This window comes from Lissotriton helveticus, chromosome 4_2 (assembly GCF_964261635.1).
Source record: "Lissotriton helveticus chromosome 4_2, aLisHel1.1, whole genome shotgun sequence".
NCBI classification, from domain to species: Eukaryota; Metazoa; Chordata; class Amphibia; order Caudata; family Salamandridae; genus Lissotriton; species Lissotriton helveticus.
Genome location: NC_136064.1, coordinates 57,364,584 through 57,384,060, shown reverse-complemented (window position 1 = coordinate 57,384,060; position 19,477 = coordinate 57,364,584).

Sequence of the window (19,477 nt, the reverse complement as noted above, 5' to 3'; positions counted from 1 at the left end):
CTCCATCTGAATTGTGAGCACTGCTGGCCGTAGTGTTTGCTCACACAACAAAACAGCAGGTAAGCAGAGCGGCCTGGGTGCACAGGGCCTCCAATTGAGCGCGGTGCGGCAGGAGGGGTGGGGTGCTTCAGCCTGGCTGCGCAGGTGCGAACAAACAATATTGACCTCATTCAGTCTCATCTCTGTCTAATTTTAAAGACCTGCTGGACCGTACTGTAGACCTGAGTCAGCGGGCAGCGCTGCCCTACAAACACCTCTTGAGCGCGGTGCTGCGGGAGGGGTAGGATGCATCAGCCAGAGTGCGCACTTGCGAATAAGTGATATTGCCATGTGTTATGATGTGATCTTTGACCTCATTCAGTCACATCACTGTCTCATTTCAAAGACCTGCTGGAACGTACTGTAGGCCTGAACCTAGGGCAGCGCTGCCCTACAGACACCTGTTGAGCGCTATGCTACGGGAGGGGTGGGGTGCATCACCCTGAGTGCGCACGTGCGAAAAAGCAATGTTGCCTTGCGCAATGATGTGATCTCTGACCTCATTCAGTCACATCGGTCTACTTTTAAGGACCTGCTGGACAGTACTGTAGGCCTGAGCCAGGGGGCAGTGCTTCCCTACAGACATGTGGCGTTGGCTTTTAGGACACTGTAGTGAGCTCCTTACTAAGTGTACATGCACACAAGTTCCCGCCACTGCATTACACGTGCACATTATGCTTTCAGCTTGCGCTCTGTTCCTTTGTATGTGAACATTGGTATAACATATTATTATTTAACCTAGTGTATTCTTGTGCACTTCAACTCCTCTTTGAACCACGATTACCACTAACAGTTGGTAGATCGTACTTAAAAAACAAAGGATGCACTCAATTCCTATTTTCTATCAAGCTTGAAATAAACCTTCATTTGCCTCCAGACTTTTCTACCATTAAATTAATTCTCCCTTTTCAGATATTCCATTGATTGCCACAAGAAGGGCGGAGCAGGAGCTGACCCCGCAATGATGCCCTGGCATTCTGACACCTTCCATCGTGGTATCAAGACACCGCCCCAGACAGGAGACCTGGTCTACGTACAAAAGTACCCCGGGCTAGGAGCTTGCACCAACACGTCGTGGGTCACACCAGTGGTGGCAGGTGAGCAGTGAAGTCTCGGTGTGCAAGACCTACAATTGAGCACAGTGTGGGGGAAGGGGTTGGGGTGCAGCACCCTGGGTGCACAGGTGCATGCAAGCGATTTTCCCGTAGCTAATAATGTAGGACTATATTATCAAAGAACGGCGCTAACATTATCACCACTTTAGCAGAAGGAAACTGCAGCTAAAGCGGCGATAAGGGGTTGATAATATGCCCTTGTGAATTCCCATAGAAGCCCAGGTTCACACCAGAACCTGGGTTTCTAAGGGAATTCACAAGGGCATATTATCAACCCCTTATTGCCGCTTTAGCAGCAGTTTCCTGCCGCTAAAGCGGCGATAATGTTATCGCCCTTCCTTGATAAAATGGCCCATAATCTCTGGCCTCATGTATTTAATTTTAAGGACTTGCTAAACCACACTCTTTCTCGCGGACGCCAGCGTCCTAGACAAACAGGTGACAAGAGGGTAAACACTAAGGGCTGGGTGCAATAGGCCAACGCTCTGTCTCCTCCATCTCTTCTTTTGACTCTCCCTCCCCATCTCCCTTCCACCCACTCCCCCTCCAATCCATTATCGTTATGGGCCTTTCATTCGGACTACCTTTCTTTACCTCTTCCACATAGCACACATACTTATGTTTCATTTTTGTCTTGCAGGTTTTCTACGCTGCTTCCACTGGAGTCCAACCCATGTGTTTTTTAATATTCTGTTTCTTCTATTAGAGTTGCATTTCTATTTATTTGTGTTTTAATAAAGGTTACTTTTTTCAAATAAATACTGAGTGTATAGGTCTTCTTTTTCTGACAACACTCGTCTATTATTTATTGTGAAAATCATCTGTTTATAGGAGATATTAAGGACAACATTATTTAATATTAGATTGCACCTACCAAACATAATCTAACTGACTATTAGACAAATGAAGCTGGGGTAATTGTACAACTGCAAGAGTTCTATGAGTGTATCACTTTATAACACTATAAGTATTGCCCGTGTGATTACAAAACAAATAAGGCACTTCCTAGGACCACCAAGGCTTCAGGGACTGCCGAGGCCCACCCTGCATATTTAAATAAAGACCCGGAGTGTGGCGATCCCCGGACTTCAGTTGGCCTCGAACCCCCCGATTAATTAGTAAACAATACCCGGGAAGGTGGCGCTCCCCTAGACTGCAAAATGTCTCTGTGCCCTTCCGCGCCTAATTTACATGTGACAATAAGATCCCCAGTCCTACAGAAACCCCGCAATATAATTGGATTGGCCACAGAACATTACCCACCAGGGGCCTCATTTAAAAGAACAGCTGAGACACGATTTTTTTTGTTTGGCTCTTTTCTCTCCATTTTTACCATCCGTATTCCCTTTATTACAGCGATACAAGGTTTTCCTCCTCTCGCTTCGAGTAGTCGAACAAGTATTTGCTATCACAGGGTGGAAGCCATGCACCACCCTCTAATAGCAAACACAAATATCCCACGAATGCACACCCCGGGACATTGTATGAGCTGCACCTGAGAGGTCGCCCTCCCTAGGACCATGATGCATTTGTTAGTATAAAAGCGTACTAACACTACTTACACAGGTGTAGTACAGCGACCAGAATGTAGTGAAGAAGCAGAGGAAGCACAAAATATAAAAATATAAATCCTACTAGAAGTCGGATGACATAGTTCAATGAGCCGACAACCCTGGCATGAGTAGAAACAGCTACACAAAGAAAACGGGTCTTCAGCACAATGCAAACAATTTTGAAATATCGGTGAGTGGTGCCTTCTTTTTGCCTTCTCCCGCTCGTCGCCAAATTTATGTAGTGAAGAGGCAGACAGCAGTGGATCCAATAAGTAGATTTATTACAAGAAAACAAGACACCTGAAACAACCACCAACAGGAGCAGACAGCAAAGCAACAGTCTATACTATCAACACACAGTAGCGGTCAGTATTTCGCTTCCTACTCCCTGTATGGCATAAACGCCTAGCAACACTACTTGCACACGTATGCTACAAACACCAGACCACATCACTTTACAGCAATGACCTCACGGTTTAGACTCTCGGTTTCATACCCGAGTGTAGCACCATATCATAGCAGCACCATGCCACACTGAGCAACACCGCACTTTCAGATCTTTAACAGTGATAACTACCTACTGGCGACCGCCAGTAGGTAATCAAGAACTAATTACAATATGTCCTTGATTCTTTTAGCTTTCAAAACTTCTTTCTAATACTGTCTTTCTACTTCCCCATATAAACAGTTTTTTTAATATTGAAGTACACATCGAAGTCAGAAATGCAGCGTTTTCTATCAACAAACATTCTACAACACGTGGAGGTTAAAATTTCATCAAATTTTTTAAACCTAACGATATTTTTTTGCAACATTTTCTCGAACATTTAACGGCACATGCAGATTAAAAGTTCGCGATTGTTTTAAGTTCGAACAGTGCCTTCCAAATGCAAGTAACAGGTGTGGTTGAGTTGAACAAATGTTATCCTATAATATGTACTCCACGTGTAAAATGCTTTTTCTTAACCAATCACAGAGATACTTTTCCACAAAACGAATGTGCATCCTACTTTTAGAAAACAATGCTTTTCATCTCCCAATCAGGTACTGTTTTGTATGCGAAAATAAACTAGTTCCCCATCTTTAAACATATCTCTTATTCTACGAAGGAACTGCATGAGCTACAGACATCTTTCCATACCTTCCAGCCATACTTTCAAAATGCTGGTGTGGATCGTAGGACATAGCTATGTTTTCTGGTGCAAGAGGTATGTAGAACAGAGACGTATTGACTTAGACCTAGGTTTACAAAATGTGGACATTAAATGGTTTGGACAGAGAGGACTGAAGTGGCACCAATTGTTGCCTTTGGTTAAAACCTGTTTGCATCTCCAACATCCTGACCTCATGATTGTGCACTGTGGTGGAAACGACCTAGGTACATTGACTTGGGTAGGTTTGGAAATGCTCATGAAGGACACCTTTGGACAACTGATGTTACTTTTGCTTCAAACTGTCTTTGTATATTCCAATATATGCCAAAGACAGAAGTGGAAATGGTCCAAACAATTTTGTCCTCAAATTGAAAAATCTCAGAAAAAAGTCAACAAAGCTGGATCTGCATACCTCAGAGACCACAAAATGGCCTCCATCTACAACAACAAAATACGTTTTAATATGGCAGATATATACAGAAGTGATGGAGTACACTTCACAGATCAGGGAAACCGAGTTTTCAAGAATAACTTGAAGCTGTGCATCCGCACTTATATGTAGCGCCAACTAATGAGCACAAGGGCCCTTTTTAGAGCCAGCCTATAACTTACAACTTAGGCCCGCTATTTTAGGGCCATATAACGCCAACTCCCACACCCTCGCCAAAATGTATTCTCCACACAGCTGTGGCGCAGCGGCCAGACCATCTTACTTTGCAGCACAGACCTCTCTCTTTGATTCCCAGCTCTACTCATCCGCTTTACAAATACTGTATTGATTTACCTTTGCACTCCCTATACAACACCACCTAAGTACCATACACAAGCTACAATGTTCTAAACAAAAGTTCATCCAAGTAGCTATAGCTACATGCTGACACTACTTGCACAGATGTGGCATAGCGGCCAGAGCACATGACTTCACAGCATATGACACACAGTTTGGGCTCACGCTTTAATCCCCGACTCTGGCAGCAGCTCAGTTTAGCAGCATGAGACTCTAGGCAATACCTCACATATATTCTGTACCCCATGACTTTCATACCAGTACGGGTCAGTAATTTGTCCTAGTAGTTATAAACACATGCGGACACTACTTCCACAACTGTAGTGCATTGGCCACGGCACATGACTTCACAGCATAAGACACTCAATTTGGACTCACGCTTTAATCCCCGAGTCCGGGACCAGCTCACCTTAACCGCATCAGACTCTACGCAATACCTCACGAATTTCCCTAGCCCACCACTTACACACCGGTAGGGGTGAATACTTCGCTTCACACCCCTTCTATATCACACCCTAAACACCCCACAGAGGTTACAGAGCTCCTACCCTCCAATTTCGCATATTTTCCCCCCTTTTTTCTCCCTTTTTTCCCCTTACTCGCTTCAACGGAATCACAAAATGGCGGCAAACACGTCCTAGTTGCAACTGCTCGCACCACTCGCAGCCAATCAGCAGCAAGCTCGTGCTCGTAACGCCTCAGCCAATCAGATGGCAGAATTCCCAAATATCGATATCTGTAAATTTGGATATTTCTCAAAAACTACTGAATGAATTTACACCAAATAAACAAAAGCGTGCTTTCTAGACCAAGACCCTTCTCCCTGCCAAATTTGAGGTAATTCTATTCACCCGTTCGACCTGTAAAATTGTCTAAAGTTTCCTATGGAAATGAACATGGTGAAAACACGTTTTGGGGCCCCCCTTTTTTCTCGGCCCCCCTTAATGAATCACCCCAAACTTTCAACAAAGGAGCTGATATCAACAAAGAATTAGTTTTTAAAATTTTGCGAAGATTCGTCAATCTGCGCCAAAGTTATTGGGAATAGAATGTTGCCATTTTCCTATGGTAACTAGGTCCTAACTATAACTACCTACTATTGACCGCCAGTAGGTAATATTTATAAATATATATATATATATATATATATTCACTGAAAAAACCATAGGTTATAGACCATATATAGTTAGGGATTAGCATTTAAAAAACCTTATTTTACTCACACAAAACCATTGAAATTCCATATATAGTTAGTTGCACTAACTATATATCCCGCACCCGCAATCCACTGCTGATGATGTCACATATTACATCATTCATGACATGGTCAGTGACATCACTGATGACATCACTGATGACATCTCAAATGACATCACTGATGACATCATCCAGTGACTGTGTGTTTCTGTAAAGTTTAAATATGTTTTACATATTGAAGAATGAGTAGATGTAGAAGTGTCTGGATGAAGGATTTAGTAGGTGCGTGACTGACTGTATGAGTGAGTGATTAAATGTGTCTCACTGAGTGCATGGGTTAGTGACTAAACTGTCTTAATTTGTGCATCATTATGTCTGTTGTTCTGTAAACTGCTGCATGTGTTGGTCAGTAGCTATATGAGTAACTATATGGGTTATTGATTGATTGCCCAAGTATTTGTATGGGAGACTGAGTGTGTGTGTGGCTGGCTGGGAGGTGTGTGACTCTGTGCAGATCAATGTGTACTTGTATCAATGATTGTATAAGAGAGTAAGTATGTGTTAGTATATGTTTCAAAATGTAAGGTGCTCTATGTTTAACTGTATAGATTAGAAAATGGAAGTGTGATTGATTATTTACAGGACTGACTAGGTGTGTGAGTAACTCCATGGATGAGTGACAGAGTGTGAGAGTCTGTTTAGGTGTATGAGTGCATATGATAGTGTTGTAAAGATGAGTGATTGTATGTATGAATGATTGTATGGGTAAATGAGTGAATGTGTGTGTAAACATAGGAATCACTGAGTGCGTATGTAGTAACTAGTATTGGTGTGTCAATGGTTTCAAAAATTATACTCTGTATTTAACACTGGGTGTAACAGAGGTTATATTAAAGTGTGAGGAGATGCATTGTATTGTCACATGAATGATATCATCAGTGATGTGGTCATTGATGTCAAATGAGATGTCATCAGTGATGTCATCAGTGATGTCATTTGAGATGTCATCAGTGATGTCATTTGAGATGTTATCAGTGATGTCATTTGAGATGTCATCAGTGATGTCATCAGTGATGTCACTGACCATGTCATGAATGATGTAATATGTGACATCATCAGCAGTGGATTGCGGGTGCGCGATATATAGTTAGTGCAACTAACTATATATGGAATTTCAATGGTTTTGTGTGAGTAAAATAAGGTTTTTTAAATGCTAATCCCTAACTATATATGGTCTATAACCTATGGTTTTTTCAGTGAATTTTCAAGGTTTTTTAAATGCTAATTCCTAACTATATATGGTCTCTAACCTATGGTTTTTTCAGTGAATTTCAATGGTTTTTAATAGCAAATATCATAAGCTGTCGAATGTCAAGTACGTGGTAAGTAAAAACATTTTCGTGTTTATGCACACTGATCTGCTTTGAATGCTCCCCCCCCTCCCCCTCATTTCTATTACGAGTACTCTCTCTTTGCAGATAGTGAAGGGTAGTTAACGCAGGCCTTTGCCTCCGTTGTAATCCGTCGTGCCTGCTTCTCTCTCCATTTGATTGATTGTTATCCAAGCATTTACTGTTTTAGAATTGGTTCTCTTTGGTTCATTCTCTATTTACAAACAAGCACAGAGTCGCAATACTCTGTTTAGTCTTTGTAGATAGCGAAAAATCGTGTAAAAAAACAAAAGGAATCGAGCAAAATCAGTAGGCCACTAATGGGATCTCTTTTTGACCTCGCTAAAATAGAAACATTAGGAACAACCCCTCATGACAAACACGAAACTATTGAGATGAACTGAACTCCACACCATGATGGCTGCAATACAGCTCGGCTCCGCCACCCACCCCGCCCAAAATAACGATAAACTCTATGCAAATATTACAAATATTAACAACACACCAGCAAAGTAACAGGGTAAAACATTTTATTAAACAACTATTTACATAACTATTTTATACTTTTTGTTGCCCGATCCGGCTAGCTCAATCGATCGAGCATGAAACTCATGCACTCTGATGGTTCAAAGTTTTGAGGAGTGCTTGTAACACTGTCTGAAGCCTATTTGCACTTGCTTCACCTTCACTATTCTCAAAGTAAAGTGGGGGCTGTTTGAGGACGTGACTGCATTTGTGAACAATGTAATGCGGTGCCACCCTGAACCGCTTGACGGAGGCCCCCGAGGGACGGTGTGATGGCGCGGACTCGGAGGGGGCGCTTTGCTCCGGCTCCCTCCCCAAGTCGTGTTCTCCTGGCGTGGCCTGAGATCGCCCCCGACATAGGTGGCCAGCTCCCGGGATCAAGCGGAACTTTTTGCCTTTTGGTAACTCTTCCATTCTTGACCTTGTCCCACAATCCGTTTCACCTAAAGACACGCTGTAGTGGGGCGCCCCTTTACCATTTCAGTTGCCATTCCGCCCGCTTTTGCTACACTGTGCCTCTTCCGCTATTCAGCTGTTTACCGCCCGCTCTTTCGACTACAGCGTCTCGCTCACCATGTAGTTGAGTTGCTCCCGCTCTTGCGGTGCAGCGATAGCCGGCTGCCACAGTACTCTCAAAATGGCGGCCGGCTCTTCAGATTTGAGCGTGGTCCACTAAAATTGCCCTGCGACACCTTGGAACTCGGACGCTTGTCTGCTAGAGATTGGGCTCCATTCTCGAAAGCGTCCCCTCAGCCTTGAAGATTCTACAAAAGTCTTGGGGGCCCCCGACTCCCGCAGGCTTCTGGTGGGGAGCGGCTAGCATTATTGCTCGTGGAATGGCCACGACGGAGCTACGAAATGGTGGTGCTCTCATGCTAACGCCAGCTTCAGTCTGAAACATCCAGAAACACTGTAGACTACCAATTCGATCAGTTCCGGTAGCGCCCCAACGTGACCCGGTAGAGAAGAACTAGCCCTCCCCTCTTTGACTGATGGTTCTTGTTGCCTGTCCCTTCTGTTGTCATTTAACAGAACTATTTAGCCTGCTGAAAGGGGTTGTGTTCCGACCGCTGATTGGTGGAGACATTTTGACTATATTCTGGACCTGCGTTGTCGCGTAATGCGTCATATGACGCGCCGCGTTAGCGCATCCGGAAGTGATCCGGGGCACGACGCGCAGCGCGTAACGTAAGCATAACAGGTCATGTGACTTGTTAATAAAACTTTTCATTGGTTCATTTTACTTTTCTTATTCTAATGATGAAAGGCTTGGTCATATGACCTAAAAATTACGCTTTTTATTACTTTCGAACATTATTTTTTCTTAAATATATGTTATAATGTTCCAGGCTAATGTACTTTCCCGGAAAATTTACAACTGTCCTGCAAGTAAAATATATTCCTTTTTCGAGAAAAAGGGCGTTTCTTCGTCCCATGACGGAGCCGTTGAGCAAAAGAGGGTCGGCCTGCTGTCTTAGTCGCCGATACGCCTGAATATGAGATTCTTATCGATCACTTTATGTTGCAGGAGTAGAAAACACAACAGCCCTTGACCATTTATCTTTACTGCGTTCCTGCGTATTATACCTTTTACCCTTCATGTAATTGGTCTGCTTTATTTCACTTGCCTTTTACTGATTCTAAAACAGTGACTATTATTAAAAACTTTACCAATGTATATACTACTACCATGTTTTCTTTTAAAAACCTTTATTGTGAAAATGTCATTATACAAATACGGGCCTATAACCACGTGGGCCGGCCACGGAGCAAACTATAATCGTATATGATGAGTAGACATTTACACTGTAGAGGAACGTAACGGGCGGGCCATTAGGTTGCAAGAACTAAAGTGTCTAACAGTTGCGGAATCGGTGGACGTACATTTTATAATTAAAATACGACAGGGCCAGTTACAATAAAATTATCTAGATATACATTTGCAGGCAAGTACCATGGGTGACGTTAATTCGAACTTTCAATAGTACAGTAATCAATAACACATCAGAACTTAATATCAATAGGGATATCGAAATATTCAATCTATTCTCGTCCCCGCCCGCCATGTGCTTCAAAACTGCATACGTATCTCGTGATATCAAGGTTGTGCAACCAGTACACAACAAGGAGTTACGAGTCCCATTTATTCCGGCGCCATTTTGTGCGAGGACGGGCAGGTCCAGGATATAGTCAAAATGTCTCTACCAACCATCGACTATGATGATGTTCATATGCTGTATTTATTAGAGTAACACTCATCTGTCCACATGAAATTAATTTGCCACAATCTAAACATGTCATTTTAATCTTTCCAAAGTTCTTCTAAATATTTGGGACCGTTTCCCTTGCCTCTGATGCTGTCAGTGCCACTTCTTTGATGAATGTACTGGCAGGTCGGGGGTTCTCCTCCAAATCTCTCTTTTATGCAGCACTATAATTAATCGGTGCCACCTCTCCATATGACGATGCATGGTATAGTTACCATAACTATATTTTTTTTCGGTTCCTCTGGAGAGTACATCGTGGCAGATGAAGCGTGTAACGTACCGGGCATTTACCTTTTTTTGCATGTAGAGGAAAGGAAAAAAAATTCGAGCGTCCGAGTTCTAAGGTGTCCCAGGGCCATTTTAGTGGACCAGGCCCAAATCCAAAGAACAGGCCGCCATTTTGAGAGTCCTGTTGCAGCCGCCTGTCGCTGTAGCATCAAGAGCGGCCGAAACTCAGCTGAATGGCAACTGAAACGGTAAAGGGGCGCCCCACTACAGCAGACGAGCCTCCACCTAGGAAGGCCCGTTCACGCCGCCTCCCCCCCCCCCCCTTCGGGCACCCCACGCCGTTATTCGGAGCAGGATTGTAGGATGGCCACACCAGTACGGCAACTTGCTAGACACCACCTCGGTGCCTACCGAATCTCACCGCCTTGTGGTGTCTTCTATTCAGAAAACATTGTTGTGCTGCCTTCGACCTATTCGCCGCAAGTGCGCACGCAACTCAGCTGCATAGCTTGCTAGACACCACCTCGGTGCTAACCGAATCTCAGCGCCTTGTGGTGTCTTCTATTCCGAAAATATTGTTGCGCTGCCTTTGGCTCCATTCGCACATCGGTCCGCTACTGACGCCATCTCACAGGCCAACGGGGCGCCCCACACCGACTTTCAGCATTGTAGGATGGCCACACCAGTGCGGCAACTTGCTAGACACCACCTCGGTGCCATCCGGATCTTGGCATCTCAGCGCCTTGTGGTGTCTTCTATTCAGAAAATATTGTTGCGCTGCCTTTGGCCCCATTCGCACCTCAGTCCGCTACTGCCGCCATCTCACAGGCCAACGGGGCGCCCCACGCCGACTTTCAGCATTGTAGGAGGGCCACACCAGTGCGACAACTTGCTAGACACCACCTCGGTGCCATCCGGATCTTGGCATCTCAGCGTCTTGTGGTGTCTTCTATTCAGAAAATATTGTTGCGCTGCCTTTGGCCCCATTCGCACATCGGTCCGCTACTGACGCCATCTCACAGGCCAACGGGGCGCCCCACGCCGACTTTCAGCATTGTAGGATGGCCACACCAGTGCGACAACTTGCTGGACACCACCTCGGTGCCATCCGGATCTTGGCGCGTTGTGCTGCCTTCGGCCTATTCGCACATCGGTCCGCTACTGACGCCGCCTCACGTGCCAACGAATTTTCTACGCTTTTTATACCCTATGCCGCATAACAGGTCATGTGACTTGTTTATAAAACTTTTCATTGGTTCATTTTACTTTTGGTTTCCTAATGATGGAAGGCTTGATCATATGACCTAAAAATAACACTTTTCATTGGATGAAAACTTTTTTTTTTCCCAAACGATGAAAGCCCCACCTTGTTTCTGGATGTTTCAGACTGAAGCTGGCGTCAGCATGAAAGCACCACCATCTCGTGGCTCCGTCGTGGTCATTCCGCGAGCAATCATGGCAGCCGCTCCCCACCGGAAGCCTGCAGGAGTCGGGGGCCCCCAAGACTTTTGTAGAATCCTCAAGGCGGAGGGGACGCTTTCGAGAATGGGGTCCAAGACCTAGCAGACAAGCGTCCGATTTCCAAGGTGTCCCAGGGCCATTTCAGTGGACCAGGCCCAAAAAGGAAAGAGCCTGCCGCCATTTTGAGAGTCCTGTGACAGCCGCCTATCGCTACACCGCAAGAGTGGGCGCAACTCAGCTGAATTGCGGATTTTGACACAGTGGACCAAAAGCGGACGGAATGGCAACTGAAACGGTAAAGGGGCGCCCCACTACAGCAGAGGAGGCTCCACCTGGGGAGGCCCGTTCACGCCGCCTCCCCCCCCCCCCCGGGGCGCCCCACGCCGTTATTCGGAGGGCGGCAACTTACTGGACATCACCTTGGTGCCATCCACATTTCAGCGCGTTCTGCTGCCTTGGAACTATTCGCACAACAGACCGCTACTGACGACCCACCCCCCGGGACGCGCCACGCCGGATACCCAAATCAGTGCGGCACCCAGGCAACATCACCTGGGTGCCGTCCAGAAATCTGGACGTTGTGCTGCCTTGGGACTATTCGCACAACCGACCGCTACTGACCATTGTTCCTTCTTTTTCCCTAACAATGTTTAAATGTTTTTACTGTTTTTGTTTTGTTGTATATATTTATAAGTTATTAAAGTTTTATAATCCTACTACTTTGTTGGAGTGCTATATATTTTTAATGTGACACATAATTGTAAAAACTTTGATGTACAAAGAGTCATCCCTGGAATCTTCCGCTTCAGGCTCGGTCCCCTCCCCAATCACAATACAGGATGGTTTTCAGATAGTAGGAACGCGTGTGGTGTGACGGATCTCATCGGGTATGGGCCTTGATCTACTATAACTCCTTTGAAGAGGGGTGATTCTTTACAGCTGGGGCCATAAACTACATCTGCAAGGCTAGCTGATAGCCTGGGACCGGCCTGGACAATCGGACACAGAGGAAGAGGAGTGTCAGAGGGTGCGGTAGTGAATAGGGCGAAAGGGAGGTGTCGGGCGGGCACAGGGTGTGATTCTCAGGGAAGAGCAGCGCAGATGGGGGGAGGTTTATTGCCCATGCATAAGACAGAGAGCGGGGGTGACCAGTGCCTGGGGGAGATGCTTGCGAGGGTGGGGAGCCATGCTAAGGATCGACAGCGTGCAGAGAGTGGGTCTGGTCAAGTCATCTAAAATGGCTGCCGTGCACGACAAAAGTGTGGCATTTGAAAAAAGGCAAGATGGCGCAGACAATGTTTTTCAACACTTCCTGATTTCCTTCGAATCGAACGTTAACAGACGTTGGGGCATATTACCAAAGTTAAGCGATATTTATCCCTAACGATGCTTAGCAACGAATTTTTTACCGCTAAGCATCGTCAGAAATTATCGCAGATAAACCTTGCTATTATCAAGGTTTATCGCAAATGCGATAAAAAACGGCCGCAATGCATTAATATCGCTGAAAAGTCAGCGATATTCATGCATTACCGAGCTAATGCTCTTAGCCATGTTATCCACCTCCCATTGGATAACATGGCTAAGAACTGCTCAGGGCAGGTGTTACTTTTTGGAGATATTCGCGCTTAGCGCGAATATCTCCAAAAGTTGGTAATAGGAGATAGCGATGTTAGCGACTGTTTCCAGTCGCTAACATCTTGGCATGCCCACTTTGCATGTCATTAGTGATAAATATCACTGACATGCAAAGTGGGGCCCAAGATGGTCGCTATCTCCTACTAGCGGTCGCTAACTGGTGTTAGCGACAGCTAGGTAATACGGAGATAATTTTATCTCCGCTTTCTTGGCTTTTAAAGCCAAAAAAGCGGAGATAAACCCCCTTGATAATATGCCCCGTTATCTCTCCCACACTACCGGTCCCCCTGGGCTTAAACGCCGAGATGGTAGGGACTGCATCCCGTGAAGATAGGCCAAGACGTCACTCAGCAGAAAAAAAAGTAAAAAAAAGTCTATAAACATACAATAAGTTAAAAGTCAATCATTCTTCATTCCTTGTAGTACGCTCCCCAGTCCGCTTCCCGTTACGCTAACCGGGCGCACCCCACCAAAAAACCGATTTTTTAAATTTTTTTTTTGCCCCGCGGAGCCCTTTTAAAGCCTCCACATCAAACCTATGGGGTCAGGGAGGATCTACTATGCCCCCTTATGGTCATTTGCCCCTTCGCTTTGGCCTCCTCTTGTCTCTCGATCCTACCGAGAGACAAGATGGCGGCCGCTACGGACTGTTTGGAATGTTTACAGACGCCGAAGAACCAATCAGCTTCGCTTCACAAAGCTCCGTAACGCGAAAAGTACGCGAAGTGGAGCGCTGCCCGGAGCGCTGTTACAGATATATATCTTTTTTTGAACGTTAATTTCTCAAAATCCACTGGAGCACATATATTGAGACCTAGCAAAGGCACATCGGGCTACCAGTCCCTACAATTTTGCCAAGTTTCGTGCAAATCCATTCAGCCGTTCGATTATTATTTATTTTTATTTTTTTGCCCCGCGGGGCCCTTTTAAAACCTCCACATCAAACCTAGGGGGTCAGGGAGGATCTACTATGCCCCCTTATGGTCATTTTCCCCTTCGCTTTGGCCTCCTCTTGTCTCTCGATCCTACCGAGAGACAAGATGGCGGCCGCTACGGACTGTTTGGAATGTTTACAGACGCCGGAGAACCAATCAGCTTCGCTTCACAAAGCTCCGTAACGCGAAAAGTACGCGAACTGGACCGCTGCCCGGTCCGCTGTTACAGATATATATCTTTTTTTGAACGTTAATTTCTCAAAATCCACTGGAGCACATATATTGAGACCTAGCAAAGGCACATCGGGCTACCAGTCCCTACAATTTTGCCAAGTTTCGTGCAAATCCATTCAGCCGTTCGATTATTATTTATTTTTATTTTTTTGCCCCGCGGGGCCCTTTTAAAACCTCCACATCAAACCTAGGGGGTCAGGGAGGATCTACTATGCCCCCTTATGGTCATTTGCCCCTTCGCTTTGGCCTCCTCTTGTCTCTCGATCCTACCGAGAGACAAGATGGCGGCCGCTACGGACTGTTTGGAATGTTTACAGACGCCGAAGAACCAATCAGCTTCGCTTCACAAAGCTCCGTAACGCGAAAAGTACGCGAAGTGGAGCGCTGCCCGGAGCGCTGTTACAGATATATATCTTTTTTTGAACGTTAATTTCTCAAAATCCACTGGAGCACATATATTGAGACCTAGCAAAGGCACATCGGGCTACCAGTCCCTACAATTTTGCCAAGTTTCGTGCAAATCCATTCAGCCGTTCGATTATTATTTATTTTTATTTTTTTGCCCCGCGGGGCCCTTTTAAAACCTCCACATCAAACCTAGGGGGTCAGGGAGGATCTACTAGGTAATATATATATATTACCTACTGGCGGTCGCCAGTAGGTATATATAGTTAGGATTTTTTCTCTATGGGATTTTTGAAAATTCTATGTCTAATAACTTTGGCGTTTGTGGACGGAATTGGCTGAAATTTTCAGGAAAATGGCACATTTTGTTTCTGAGCAGCCCTTGAAAATTTGGGGGGGGTTCGTCAAGGGGGGGCCGAGAAAAAAGGGGGGTCCCAAAACGTGTTTTTAACATTGAGTTTTCCATAGGGCGGTTGGCCTCACTTTTAGCCCGAACGGCTGAATGGATTTGCACGAAACTTGGCAAAATTGTAGGGACTGGTAGCCCGATGTGCCTTTTGTAGGTTTCAATATATGTGCTCCAGTGGATTTTGAGAAATTAACGTTTAAAAAAAGATATATATCTGTAACAGCGGACCGGGCAGCGGCCCAGGACGCGTACTTTTCGCGCAACGGAGCTTTGTGAAGCGAAGCTGATTGGTTCTCTGGCGTCTGTCAACATTCCAAACAGTCCGTAGCGGCCGCCATCTTGTCTCTCGGTAGGATCGAGAGACAAGAGGAGGCCAAAGCGAAGGGGCAAATGACCATAAGGGGGCATAGTAGATCCTCGCTGACCCCCTAGGTTTGATGTGGAGGTTTTAAAAGGGCCCCGCGGGGCAAAAAAAAAAAATAATAATAATAATCGAACGGCTGAATGGATTTGCACGAAACTTGGTAAAATATTAGGGACTGGTAGCCCGATGTGCCTTTGCTAGGTCTCAATATATGTGCTCCAGTGGATTTTGAGAAATTAACGTTCAAAAAAAGATATATATCTGTAACAGCGCTCCGCTTCGCGTACTTTTCGCGTTACGGAGCTTTGCGAAGCTGATTGGTTCTCCGGCGTCTGTCAACATTCCAAACAGTCCGTAGCGGCCGCCATCTTGTCTCTCGGTAGGATTGAGAGACAAGAGGAGGTCAAAGCGAAGGGGGAAATGACCATAAGGGGGCATAGTAGATCCTTCCTGACCTCTTAGGTTTGATGTACCATTTTGCCAAGTTTGGTGTAATTCCGTTCAGCCATTCAGGCTGTAGACGTATGTAAATGTCCTATGGAAAATTGCATGGGGAAAACACATTTGAAAGTGTTGAAATTTAGAACCAATTAAAATGTTACTTTGGTTTGTATTTGTGTGTGATGAAAGTTAATTGGTTATGTATATATGTCAAATGAGAGGAAACCACAGCCATTTTGTGATACTACTGTCTGAGGTACATTTGTGAGGAATTTTTGGTGGTGAATTTCTGGTGTTTGATTTACACAGTACTAACACTTTTCCTACTTTTAAAAAGGTGAGTTGTTAATTTGTAAGGGGAACTATGTTGTACACTTGAAGATAATTTGAAAAATGTTTTCTGTTATTTATTTGCAGTCCTTCTGTTATACTAAATACTTGATAACGTTAGTTTTATATTATGTATTACTAAAAACGATAAATGAAAGTGATTATTTTTTTCTGCAATTTACAGCAAGCAATTTCAAAATAAAATGGCTCACAATGAAGAGACCGTGGCAATTTCTTTTGAATTGTCCACTACATTGATTGAAATTGAGAGCACCAATAATGAAATATTGTCACAAGGAGGACATGACTTGTATGATTCCATTAGATTGATTGAAATGGACAGCACCAAGAATGAAATATTGTCACAAGGAGATGACTTGAATGATTCCACTACGTTGATTGAAATTGAGAGCAGCAATAATGAAATATTGTCACAAGGAGGAGATGACTTGTATGATTCCATTAGATTGATTGAAATGGACAGCACCAATAATGAAATATTGTCACAAGGAGGAGATGACTTGAATGATTCCACTACATTGATTGAAATTGAGAGCACCAATAATGAAATATTGTCACGAGGAGATGACTTGAATGATTCCACTACATTGATTGAAATTGACAGCACCAATAATGAAATATTGTCAGAAGGAGGAGATGACTTGAATGATTTTTTTGATCAATCTCTTGATGGCGAATTTATCGAGTGTTTGGAGACCATAGAGTTACAAGAATCATTATTGGAGACTTTTCATGAGGACATTGCTGATGAGGACATGTTACTAGTTCTTTCAAATTTAGAAAATTCTGAAGAATAAATGTATATTTAGAAATCAAAAATTGTTTGAGACATTATTCATTTTTATTTTTAATTTATGAGGTTGTAGCGAAGTGATTGTAGTATAAAATGAGACTTATAGTATAGAGTGCAACATTTTTATGTTACATGGTAAGTTTACTCATATTTACTTCCCTTCTGCCACTATATTATCTCCAATGTGTATTTGACATCTCTTCTTCATCTCCGGCCTCCTTTCTCTCACTGTGTGTCTCCGATGCATCTTATCGCTGCTATTTTGTGTAATTACAGAAGAGAGTAAAATAAAATAGTTCGGAACGTGAAAAGGGGGCAAAGTAGAGTACTCCTCACCCCCTAGGCCTTTTTAGGCGGTCCCAAAAGGATCAGTTTCTGCTTTCCTGAGAGATTATGGTATGAGTTCCATATACCACAATAACTTGCATTACAACATGCAAGATATCTATCTCCTATTACCAACTTTTGGAGATATTCGCGCTAAGCGCGAATATCTCCAAAAAGTAACACCTGCCCTGAGCAGTTCTTAGCCATGTTATCCAATGGGAGGTGGATAACATGGCTAAGAGCATTAGCTCGGTAATGTATGAATATCGCTGAGTTTTTAGCGATATTCATGCATTGCGGCCGTTTATTATCGCATTTGTGATAAACCTTGATAATAGCAAGGTTTATCTTCGATAATTTCTGATGATGCTTAGCGGTAAAAAATTCGTTGGTAAGCATCGTTAGCGATAAATATCGCTTAACTTTGGTAATATGCCCCAACGTCTGTTAACGTTCGATTCGAAGGAAATGAGGAAGTGTTGAAAAACATTGTCTGCGCCATCTTGCCTTTTTTGAAATGCCACACTTTTGTCGTGCACGGCAGCCATTTTAGATGTCTTGACCAGACCCACTCTCTGCACGCTGTCGATTCGTAGCATGGCTCCTCACCCTCGCAAGCATCTTCCCCAGGCACTGGTCACCCCCGCTCTCTGTCTTATGCATGGGCAATAAACCTCCCCCCATCTGCGCTGCTCTTCCCTGAGAATCACACTGTGCCCGCCCGACACCTCCCTTTCGCCCTATTCACTACCGCACCCTCTGACACTCCTCTTCCTCTGTGTCCGATTGTCCAGGCTATCAGCTAGCCCTGCAGATGTAGTTTATGGCCCCAGCTGTAAAGAATCACCCCTCTTCAAAGGAGTTATAGTAGATCAAGGCCCACACCCGATGAGATCCGTCACACCACACGTGTTCCTACTATCTGAAAACTATCCTGTATTGTGATTGGGGAGGGGACAGAGCCTGAAGCGGAAGATTCCAGGAATGACTCTTTGTACATCAAAGTTTTTACAATTATGTGTCACATTAAAAATATATAGCACTCCAACAAAGTAGTAGGAATATAAAACTTTAATAACATATAAATATATACAACAAAACAAAAACAGTAAAAACATTTAAACAACGAAGAGACCGTGGCAATTTCTTTTGAATTATCCAATAGATTTATTGAAATTGACAGCACCAATAATGAAATATTGTTGTCAGTAGCGGTCTGTTGTGCGAATAGTTCCAAGGCAGCAGAACGCGCTGAAATCTAGATGGCACGAAAGTGATGTCTAGCAAGTTGCCGCCCAGCAAATAACGGCGTGGGGCGCCGCGGGGGTGAGTGAGTCCAGTAGGCACCACAGCTATTCTTAGCGGCATTGCAGAATTACTGCTGGGGACAATGCCTGTGCTGTAGCAGGGTCACAGCAGAAACAAAAAGGATTCTGTTGAAGATGTTGTTGGTTTTCAATTTGAAAACAGTTCTGGTGTCAACTGCTATGCTATTGTAGTGGTTAATGTTTTGTTTTCTCTAGAAAATGTAAAAGAGGGGGAGGCAGTCCAAAGTTCCGTTAAAAGGGCAAAGGAAAGGATCGGTGGTTTGAACTATCAGTCAAAAAGGGGAGGGGGTGCAACAATTTTTCCTACCGGGTCACACTGTGCTTTCACCGGAAGTGAGGTCTGCAGGATTCTAGTAATTCAAAGTGAGGCTGGCGCCGACGTCCCGCGGATACAGTTTCGTCACTCCACGGGTGATCATGGCAGTCATTCCCCATCGGGGGTCGGAGACTCCCGCGGCTCCTCTAGAATCTTCAAGGTCGTGGAGGACTACGGTGGTGGAGTCAACCAGTGACCGGGCCATTTCTTTATGCTGGG